At 43.8% G+C, this 10719-nt stretch overlaps 1 protein-coding gene across 3 annotated transcripts in view; it reads left to right on the top strand.

Annotated features, from left to right (window-relative positions):
- Positions 1-2861: 2861 nt before the first annotated feature.
- The window catches only part of SYTL2 (synaptotagmin like 2), a 53690-nt gene continuing 45832 nt past the window's right edge, over positions 2862-10719 (top strand). The window contains exon 1 of one of the 3 annotated variants that reach the window (XM_064719936.1): positions 2862-2888. The gene's annotated coding sequence lies outside the window, so the exon portion shown is untranslated. Of the gene's footprint in view, positions 2889-3075; positions 3346-10719 lie in introns of those variants that run through there. The other 2 variants (XM_064719929.1, XM_064719920.1) reach the window with 2 other exon arrangements.

Below are 10719 nucleotides of genomic sequence, written 5' to 3'. Positions count from 1 at the left end.
GCTGAGAGCCTCTGTGGTGGACTTGGGGGTAGCCAGGCAGGGTATTTCTCAAGCTATTGCTCTCACCATTTTTGCTCTGCCTTCCTTTGTGCATGTAGAGAACTTTTAATGGCATAACCTAAGAACGTGGAAGATTTTAAAAGAAGAAAAAAAGTTACCTTGATGCCCAGGAACCAAATGAAGGATGAAAAGCCACCTGGTCAAAGCCACCTAGGAAATGTCACTACAGCCATTAAATGAACAACATCAGAGTTAGCTGTGATTTGGGTTAGTTCATCAGAGAGCAGCTCAGTGTCAAAGGCAGTTGAGTGACAGGAGGAAACTGGAGGAGGAAAGCATTATCAGCTCAATTTGCATCAGTGAAAGCTCCTGTCTCTTCAGCTAATACCTGTCATTTTGTAACCACACCAAGGCACTCACTAATTTTTTCATTATTGGAAAAAGATGGCATGATTTTCTTTTTACTTTGGGAAATCACTAGAGAGTTAGACATGCTGAATGAGGGGGTGAAGGAAGAAAGGTGATCCACTTTCTGAATCTGATAGCAATACTACTGTACAAAGATACCTGCAGACTTCTTTGGTTTGGGTCTTTACCCTGAAGATGCCATAACACTCTGTTGCTCTGCAATCAAAACCATGCTTAAATCTTTTGATTCTGCTGAGAACTTAACAACTCTGTGACTGTGTCTGGGGAACACAAAGACGAGGTGGGTAGAGTATACCCTTCTGTGACTAATTTTTGTTCTCTTGCTGCCACCTTGAGAGTGTTCAGGCGCAATTCACTTGAAAAACAGCTGGCCTGCGCTTACGTAAAATGAGTGGATTCTTCAAATCTGCTGAACAGCTGCAGAGTAGCTGTGGGGACAGGCTGGATACTGGGTGCAGACTTTTTCCATCTGCAGTTACTGAGGAATGAGTCTGAGGGTCCTTCAGGTATTCCATGTTCTGTCCATATCTTCAGTTTCTTCTTTATGAAGATATGAGCTGGCAACTGGTCTGAGCTGAGACAGTCCTTAGACACATAATCTCACAGATTTCATCTGAATCCATTCTAAGAACACATCACTAAATTAAATTTGAGCAGGAGAGCTCACCTACGTATTTTAACAGACACAGCACACACCACATACACAGTTTCTCAGCAGTCACTTCTCAGAGTGCTGGAGACCTCCACGATTTTAGCACCAAGGAGGTGCTTTTTTCTAAGCTTGGATCCAAAGTCCTTGGTTAGAGGGGGAATTGTTTTGGGCAGTGGGTGCACCAGACCCGTCAGTTCCAAGTCCATCCAGCAGGGGTCAAGAGCACTCCCAGCTGCCAGCTGATAGAGCCTGCCTGGTCCTGAACCGCTGTTGGACGCATTCCTGCCTTTTTCTTCGGGACTGCTGCGAGAGGGGGGAAAGAGGTATTTTACACACGAGAAAAGGATGCTCCATCTACGAAGAGTGTCAAAAGGGCTTCGCATCACTTCTAATTAAGTGATGTTTCTCGATCTGCACTGAACAGCACTTTAATGTGGGTTTGAATAGATGCACCTTAGTATGCTGCATTGGGGTGAATAAACTGGATATGTAGATGAGAGGTGATTGAATGAAAGTTATTGAGGGGAGCAAGCGACTTTTAGTCTTTCACAAGGTCTCCAATTCACTCTGATCTTTGTGAGCTGAATGTAAGCCTTATTAAAGACTTATTAAGCCAGAATTTTATTGCATAGTGCATGAAAAGCATGCTCTAGTCCTTTCCCCAAAATGGAAGAGCCACATATCAAATGCATGAAATTGAAAAGACATGTAATTGAGCAAGACTTCACACCAATGCTAGGAACACTAAATTTTCTCTAAAAATTGTTTCACCATATCTAAGTTTGAGAAGGAAGTGAAACATAATTTGTTGTTAGCAGGAAGCCTGGGCTGATGGTGTAGGATTTGGGGTGTAAATAGACTCGAGCTGGGAGCAGAGTAGGGGTGCAATTCAAAGCAGAGCTGCTGCGAGCGAGAGCCGAGCCAGCGCTGCGGGCGGCAGACGTGGGCAGTGACAGCAGGGCCGCCCTCAGGGCACAGCGGTCCCACTCCTGGACACGCCAGAGGCTGAAATCCTTCAGCTCCCCGAACTAGAATTGAACCAGTTAGGTCAAGCACTGTGAGAAGAACGTGTGTAAGGGGAAAATACCGGCACAGCAGCTCTCCCCATGCCGCGGTCGGTACTTTCACCCTGCTCGCAGAGGCACTCCGGCTTCGGAAATCGCCGTGGTGCCTGGCTGCTGAGGGGAAGATCCAGCTGGAACACCCCGTGAAATGGCGGCATGTGTATTTTGTGCCACTAATTAAACAGAAAACCACTTAGAGCGGCTTCCTGAACAAATAGATGACTGCAACCTCTGTTATCGCGGCCCGTATCTACTCAAACAGGGGCGTATGTTCACACTTCTCGGGCTGCCTATCGCCAGGTAAAGTGAAATACTGATCATTGATCCTCAAGGCAGCTCGTCAAGGCACTCCCTGCGTGGGCTGGTGCGAAGCAGGCACTGTCCCCTGTGGAGCTGCTGCCTCAGAGCAGTGCCCGCTGCCAGCCGACCCGAGCTGGCCCGGCCTGCGGGCCGTGTCACCGCCCCCGCTGTCAGGGCCCCGCCGGGCACACCCGGGGTGCCACAGGTGACACGGGCGGGAGGGCGGGCCCGGCCCGGGAGAGCCGCCCTGCTCGGAAGGGCGGGCGCCGGCATTGGCCCAGGGCGGCGGGACGGGCTCGGCCTCGCCCCGCTCCGCCGTCTGCCTGCCCTCAGACAAGCGGGGCGGAGGCGCGGGACAGCGGCTGCCCGCCGGGACCGGGGAGCCGGCGCTGTCTCTGGCCGGAGGGAAAGAAGGGGGAGCCGCGGAGGGGACGGAAGGAGAGGTGAGGCTAGAAAGGGCTCTGGGGTTGGGGAGCGGGAGGACTTGTTAATGGCGTGACTCGGAGTTAAAAGGGGTTGTAGAAGCCACCCGCGCTCGCGGTGCGGGGACAGCGTGCGAGCGAGCCCGCTGGCCGCTGAGGAGCCCGGGCTGCCGGCCTTCGCCAGCCGGGCTGCCCCGCAGGGTGGGCTGGGCTGGGCTGGGCTGGGCTGGCAGAGCCCGCTCGCCTGAGCACGGCGCAGCGCTCGCAGGTGTCTCGCCGGGCCGGCCCCGGCTGTTGGGGCCGCAGGGAAGCAGCGCTTGTCAGCGCCTTTCCTCAGACCCGCTCTCGAGAGCCCCGCGGAGCCGACCCCGGGACATCCCCGCTGCTGCTGCCTCTGTCCAGGTGAGATCTGTCCGAACTTGGCTGCACAGAGCTCTTGACTCTGCTGGGATGGGAGAACACTCTTCATTGAAATAAGGTGCTTAGATCTCAGCTGAGAGATGTTAATGACTTTTTCGTAAATAGTAAACACTTTTAATCTCAAAACAGTGAATTAGTCGCATCATTCACACTGTCTCTGGAATGATTTGCAAGATTGGACGTGGCCCTAAAGTTTAATGCAGCCAGTTGTGTCTTTCCTATGTGAGTGGGAAAATCTTCTGTGTGAGCAGAAGACTCTGCTTAGAAGATTGCTAGGATGAAGGTCACTTAAATCTGGGGACAGATATTTTGACAGTGACGAGTATTTTTGAACTTTTTGAGAAAGTGTAGGGGAAAGGACTTAAAACATGTTGTGTTGATGTGTCCCCCCACGCTCATTCACGACATGTGCTTAACAGGATGTTGTGAGAAGGAACTTCGTATTATTAGCTGAAAGAACTGATCAAAGTGTTGCACCAAAACATTTGCGTGTTTCCTCACAGATTGAAGCTCTCAGTGATGGATTGTTTAAAAGACTAATGAATCAAAGCACTTTATTAAATTCATATACAGCAACAAAGCAGCTTTCCGGTCATTAGTTCTTAATTACCATTAGTCATTATTATCTCTTTCCCAAACGGTTCTTAACAATGGCACATATAAGTGGTAGTAAACCTGGAGTACACAATGCCCTGGAGCTGGTGCCCTGTCACAGTAAAGTGCTTGAGAGCTCCTTGACAAGAGAAGCTGGAATCAAAGTGAGGTTTCTTGTGATTTCCATAAATTATGGTCCTTCTTTTCTGATTGTTAATGTATTCTTCACCTTGCTTCCTCCCCGGAAGAAAACGGGGTGATTTCAGTTGATGTAGTCTGTATTATTTGAGGGAGTAAGTTTACTGTAGTGTTGCTCAGCATCTTATTTGTTTTGCAGGATTATTCTGGTTCCATCAGACATATCTCCTCTTTGTTCTGCAATCTTATTTTAGTTTCATCTGACATCTTTCCTGATCACTCTACATTCTCTGCTCTTATCTTGCAGATTTTACTATTTGCCTATGCTTTCCTGTGCCCTGTTCAGGCAAGTATACTGCAAGTCTCTGTTCATTTGCAGTTGTGTGTTATTCATGTATAGTAGGTTATAAAATGCTACTGAAACTGTTGCTGTGTTACAAAATGCTTATACACCTCTACCAATTACACACCTTAGTGTGTTTTTGTCTAAGTCTAAGGCAAGGAAATAATAAGCAGCTTAGTCTGCTTCTACCTTATGTGTGCAGCCCTTCTCTGCTTTGGTTAAGGCATGTTTTTGAATTTCTTGAAGCTGTCATTGGGCTTGTCTCTTGTTAAACAAATTTCATTCCGACATTTCTTGTATCCCAAAATAGAGTATTGTCAGTTTCACTGTCAGACTTTTAAAAGTCAGTGAAATAGGTCTTCATGTTCTTGTTTTCCAATTCTGACAAAGGCCAGAATAAACAAGATTCCCTTGCCCCCAAAAATGGATGATAGAAAAGTGAATCTGTCATTTCCATTAGAGCCAGTGCTTTAGAACACTGGATAGCACTCCAGGAGTGCTCTGGAGACCATGTGCAGGTATTCTCTGGAGTAAACCCCTGTTATTCTGCAGGAGATGCTTGCTAGATTCTCAGGTGAAAATACTCCTTCAGTTTAGTACATGGAGAAAATTTTGATAGTTTCATCTGGAAAAAACGCTTAACCAGGAAAGCTGTTGGATGAAGTTGAAGATGTATTGTTTCCTGTGCTCATGACAGAAAAGGATGAAACAGACTTAAATCAAAAATCTAATAAGAAAACATTATTTACAAGGAAATATAAAGATCATTTGTAGTCTCTCAGTAAGAAAAAGGGTTTAATTTTCTTTTTATTTAATTAAAAGTGATGCTCCTATCCTTTGGAATTCACTCTTTATTCAAGAGTGGCTTGTTTTGAACCGTAGTAAAGAATTCTTTCCTCTGCACAGAAAGTGCTTTTCACCTGGGATTGCTGACTAATGGATGACTGCTAAAATTAGTAGGTGCCTTTCTGGTGCTTGAAGTCCTTCACCTGTTGAATTTAAAGGCAGCTTATTTAGGTTGATCAGAAGTCAATTTAAGGAGGATCCATAGTTTGATCCTCCAATTCCAAAACACTTGAGCCAAAATGTGTACAACCAGTGATGTTGCATTTGTGTATCAGCAGTCTCCAATTTTTTAACTTATTTGGGCATAACTTGAGAGTGACAGCTGATTTCAGCAGACTTAGTTGTGATTCATTCTTGTGGCAGGGAGCCATTCCAATTCATTGGGGTACAGCAACTGGCTGTGCTACATTCTTACTTCATGTTATAAGGTTTCCCTGCTATATGTAATTGGACTCTGCTTATTGCATCAAGAAGGCAAAGGGAAGAGATGTAAGGTACATGTGAGGAGGAGGAAAATATTACTTCTTCCCCTTCTTTATTTTAGAGCTCCTTTTCTGATGATAATGCCAGACTATTTTTGACCTGAAAGCCACTCAGTGTCCTGTGCCTATACATCAAATTAATGAGCAACTTAACTATTTGTTGCCCAGAGAGGCTGGGGACTCCCCATCCCTGAAAGTGTTCTAGGCTAGGCTGGATGTGGCTCTGAGTAACCTGGACTAGTGGAAGGTGTCCCTGTCCATGGCAGGGGTTTGGATCTAGGTGGTCTTTAAAGTCTCTTCCAACCCAAACCATGCTATGATCCCATTTTTCCCTTGCATCTTGGTATGTTCATTTTTCTCTGCAGTATAGATCTTCTAAAAATATTTTTTTTTCTATTTCTCTGTCCCAGTCAAGGAAATTTTGCATTTCATCTCTCTCTAAATGTGTTTGAGTGTCAGTAAGAAGAAAGGGGATGCTTATCTGTGGAGTAATTAGCAGATCAATATCCTAGAATCACTGCAAAATGTTTTTGTTCTACAAAAGCATCAAACAATATTGGTAAATTCTGTATGAAATCTCCTGCCCAGTGTCTGATTCTGGCTGACTGATAAACTGACAGAGATTTTGCTGTGTACAGGCTGGATGGACTACAGTCAGACTATGTGATCTCAGCCATGCAGCTAGAGCTCCAGAACTAGATCAGTGTATTTGAGAACTCCTGGGTTAGAAATGGTTTCTATGCCATTGGCTTGTAGATTGCAAGATCTGCAAGTGCTTTTCTTCTCTAATGAATTTAAATGGCTAATGTGATTTAAAAATAGCATTTAAAAATAGAGAGTCTGTTATGAAAAATTAAGGGTGAGGTCCCAAAACCCTCTGTAATTGCACTTGAAGCACTGTAGGCAGAAGGTATGTATCTAAGTCCTAGGCAGAAATCTGTCAAACAAGCAGAAGTAGCAAGCCCTTAACCTTCTATTCTGGCCCTGCCCACATAACATGGTTTTTAATCCCAGGATGGCTTATGTTAGTGTAAGTGTCATTAATTTTGCCTTGATTCATAGTGATTACTTCTCTGGGGGTTGAGAGACTTGGATTAAAGATGAATACCCTCAGGTGACTCTCCTGTTCCCTCTGCTCTATTAGAACTGGACTGCTCTACAGCCAGGAATGCAGGTCTGTCTGGATGAGGAGAGAAGTTAGGAGAGATCAGGATTTTTTTTTGTAGTGATCTAAGAGAGTGTACCTGGCTTCCTGTTTCTGCCTGCAAGGTTGTGGTATCACTTTAATAATGATTCTGTGAGGTTTTATCCTTGGTAGTTCAGGCCTAGGAGAGGTCAAGAGAGAGCCAAGCAAACCCTTCAGAGATGATCATGTATTTTGGTGAACAAGGGGATGTGCATTTGAATCCTCTTGGGTTAGGTGGTCATGGGAGCTCTGGATTTGGTTGCTGCCTGGGTATGTGGCTGCAGCTATTGGGCAAGTGAGCTAACACCTTGCATAGCTGTGTTCATAAAGAATGAGCCACTCCTGCAAGACTAAATACCTGTTCAGGGACAGGCCTGATACTCCAAAGCCCAGCCTCACAGACTCTGAACTCCTGATTTAGCTGCCTGTGATTGAGAAACAATTCCTGTCGCAGTCTTTTGCTCCTTCTTTCTTATTCCTGTGCTATTCAGCAGCATTTGTAGGGCAAATAGTTTTCATGCAGTGACACCTCGCATCATCCAGTGCAACTGAAGGCTACTCCAGAAACTGTTCCCTGCTTCATGCTTCTCATGAGTAGCAGCTTGGTTTAGCTCTTGCCATGGCCTTTTATCTTCCTTTCACCATAGCACACCTCATTTTTCAGTGTCAGAGTTCTCTGCTTGCATCTGGCCCTTAGGAAACTGGTACCAGTTAGGGGGAAGACAATTTTGCATGACACAGCCCAGCCCAGCAGTGCAAACAATCTCATGAGTGAAGTTTTCATGGCTGATAGGCTTCCTGTTATTATTGCAATTCAGTATCAGTATTAAGGAGGACTAACATGGCTGGTGGTTTCAACTTAGCCAGCATGGCCCCAATAGCATACAAAATTTTCATGTTGTGGGGCTATCTGTTAAAGCATTATGCTTGGGAGGACAAGTTATTTTCCTCTAAATAGGGAGCTATCGTGAGCTTTTTAAAATGTATCTATTAAAAAAAAAAAGACAGCAACAAAATAAGTAAACAAAAAACCAATAACCCTGAAATAAAAACTTCATTGCAAAGTTTAAGTCAATTTTGGTGACTGAGAAGGGACCTGATTCTGACTGGTCTATGTGCAGACTGCATGCTACCTTTTTTAACCATTTTGATTTTTAACTTTCCTGGGACCTTTGATGTAGTACATTTTTTCAGCTCGTTCTTTGGCTTACCTGTTGCCTCTGTGACTGCAGGACTCCTAAAGGACATTTTCTTTCCTCTAGCACCCGATATGTGCTGGCAATTGTGTGAGGCCCTGTTTTCATGTAGGTGTGTGCATTAGTTACGGTAGCAAGGACCTGATTAATTGACACAAACTTTTTTAGTATTCTTGAGATTACATAATTTATTAGGTAGGTAATTTTAACCTTCAAAACTTGCACAAGTGAGTGTCTAAGGTGAGTGGTTAGTCAGTCACCCTGTGAGGAAGGACAGAAAAAGGGCTTTTTCTGTTTGCTGGCTCTTTTGTCCACAGTAGTAATCCATTAAATGGAGCTGTAGTTACAAGAACAAGGCTGGTAGCTGAAAAGCAGGAGGTTGCAGTGACAAATTAAGTGGTTCAGGTGAGTTACAGATTCATTTGATTCCCACAGGTACTTACTTATGCAATTAATTGTCTGAGAATGATGGAGTGCCTTTTGCAATGTTCTGTGCAATCCCAATTGCATTCTGTGCAATTTCTGTTGGGCTGCAGGCAAAGGTGCTCTGAGGAAGTTGAGGTCAGTGGCCTCTGTCAGGGAAAGCAAAGATGGTGTAAAATACTGCTGTCTGGACTGGGCAATTTTTGCTTAATATGTACTACAAACTGTATTGTGCGCCCTCCTGCAGAGGCAATGTGCTACTTACAGTGACCTGAGCAGCTGGCTGTTGACAGTGCTTTAGAGAAGATCCATGGAAGGAGCAACTGGTTAACCCACAGGTTCCAAGTTTTACAAAAGCAGTGGAGCAAAATCAGTCTGCCAGTGATGGTAGCTGTCCTTGCTCAACTAGCTCATCACCTCAACTCAAATGAGGAGTTGACTCTCAAAGTCCCAGGGATGCAGCATATACTGACTAAAGGATTTCCACAGTAAGATAAAAATCATCTGAGAAGTCATGTCCATGGATTTTGAAATAAAACTTTGAGAAGATTTCTTCAGAAACTGTATGCTCCAGTCTTCCAGTTGGTGTTTAGGACTGGAACTGCTCTACAAACTGTCTTACTGTCAGCTCAGTTTAGCATCACTCTAGGTATTTGAATGCAAATCCTTGTCTGCTCTTTGTAGCAGAGTTCTTCTCATCAGTGCTGCTAGCCCCTTAATAAGCCCTTTCATTGTATTGTCTTCTCTAGGAAAGAGTCAGAACTACCCAGTGACTGTTAACTGCAGCTCAGTTTGTTTTCACATGAGAAACAATATCTTAACAAAGTGTAGGAAGTGTGTCACTTCCCAGTAGCCACGGGGAAGCCATGATAGGAAATACTTGTTAATTAGTCACACTGTTTTGCAGTCCCTACAATAAAACAGAATTCTAGCTAAAATGTACTCAATGCTTGCTGGAGAGCAAGGAAGGAGGGTAGAAGTCAGATAGTTCCCCTAAAGTCTTCAGTATGTAAACTTGTCAAGGCCTTTAGCTTTTTTGATAACTTTTTTTCCTAGGAGTTTCTAGTACATAATAGATGTTTTTATTTGGCTTGCATCAGTGCAGTGTTCACTAGCCTAATCTGGGTAATGCTAAATCCCATACTAGAATACATGTATTTTTTTGAAAGAATGGGCCAATGGAAGAAAAGGAAAGGGATTTGGCAGCTCCTGCTTATAGATGAATGTCCTCTGTGGGACAGTCCAAGTAGGAGAAATAGCAGAATATTCTGCAATAAAAGTTTGTGAGAAGGGATAGAGGTCCTGTTGTCCCATTCTCATTGTTATCTTCCATGCTGAATCCATATGTTTAAGATGGCAAGTCTCCAGAAGAAAAGGGTAAGCACTTTCCTGTAAAATGAAAGGAAGGTCATGGCTTCTTAACAAAACCTTCTTAAGAAATTAATCACTTAAGTTGCATTATGAGTTTCAGGGTTGCTTGTTGCTGGGATATTTTTTGGAAGGGAGAGGTGAGGCAATGTTTTGGCTTTTCTTGTGTAACTTCCTTGCTAGAATTTGAATCTGTTTTGTATTTATGTTGGGAAAACATTCAGAAATAGCTAGCCATTACATACAGAAATGTATCAGATATGTAGGGTCAGGAGATGCTTACCACCAAGTAATTGGTTTGCTTCTGATCTCTCTAAAGGTTTTAGCATTTTGCTTAAGTCTATTTTCAAATAAGATATAAAAATACAGTCCCTCAGACTGGAACCTATCTGAGTTTAATGCCAATGTTGACATGAAGAGTGAGAAAGTGGCAATGGGAGCTTGAGTTCTGTGAGCCTCACACTTCTGCTGTCTAAATGGAGATGAGAATAAGTGTTACACAACTGACAGTGCTCTGCCTTCAGAGATCTACAGGACTGAGTCACCTTCATTATTATATTTCAAGTCCATTATGCTGAGAAGATATTCTTTGTTCTGTAATTCCTGATGAATAGAATTAGCTAGAAGAATTAAGTTCTTTCAAATGAACTGTTACTAATTCAAGCAGTGTGCCTACTGGGATTAAACCACAGCCAAGTACAAATGGTGCAATGTGCAAGAAAATATAACTAGATTTGAAAATATGCTGATGTTAGTATCAATAACTTGGTGGAATTTCTGTAATTTTGAAGATTCTTCAAGTTATATATTTTTAGTAGATTTATAATTACTGTAATATGCAATAAATGGCATGGCT

The sequence above is a fragment of the Zonotrichia leucophrys genome, chromosome 1 (genome assembly GCF_028769735.1).
Source record: "Zonotrichia leucophrys gambelii isolate GWCS_2022_RI chromosome 1, RI_Zleu_2.0, whole genome shotgun sequence".
NCBI classification, from domain to species: domain Eukaryota; kingdom Metazoa; phylum Chordata; class Aves; order Passeriformes; family Passerellidae; genus Zonotrichia; species Zonotrichia leucophrys.
Note: the sequence above shows the minus strand (reverse complement) of the source record. Positions and strands in the feature narration are given on the sequence as shown.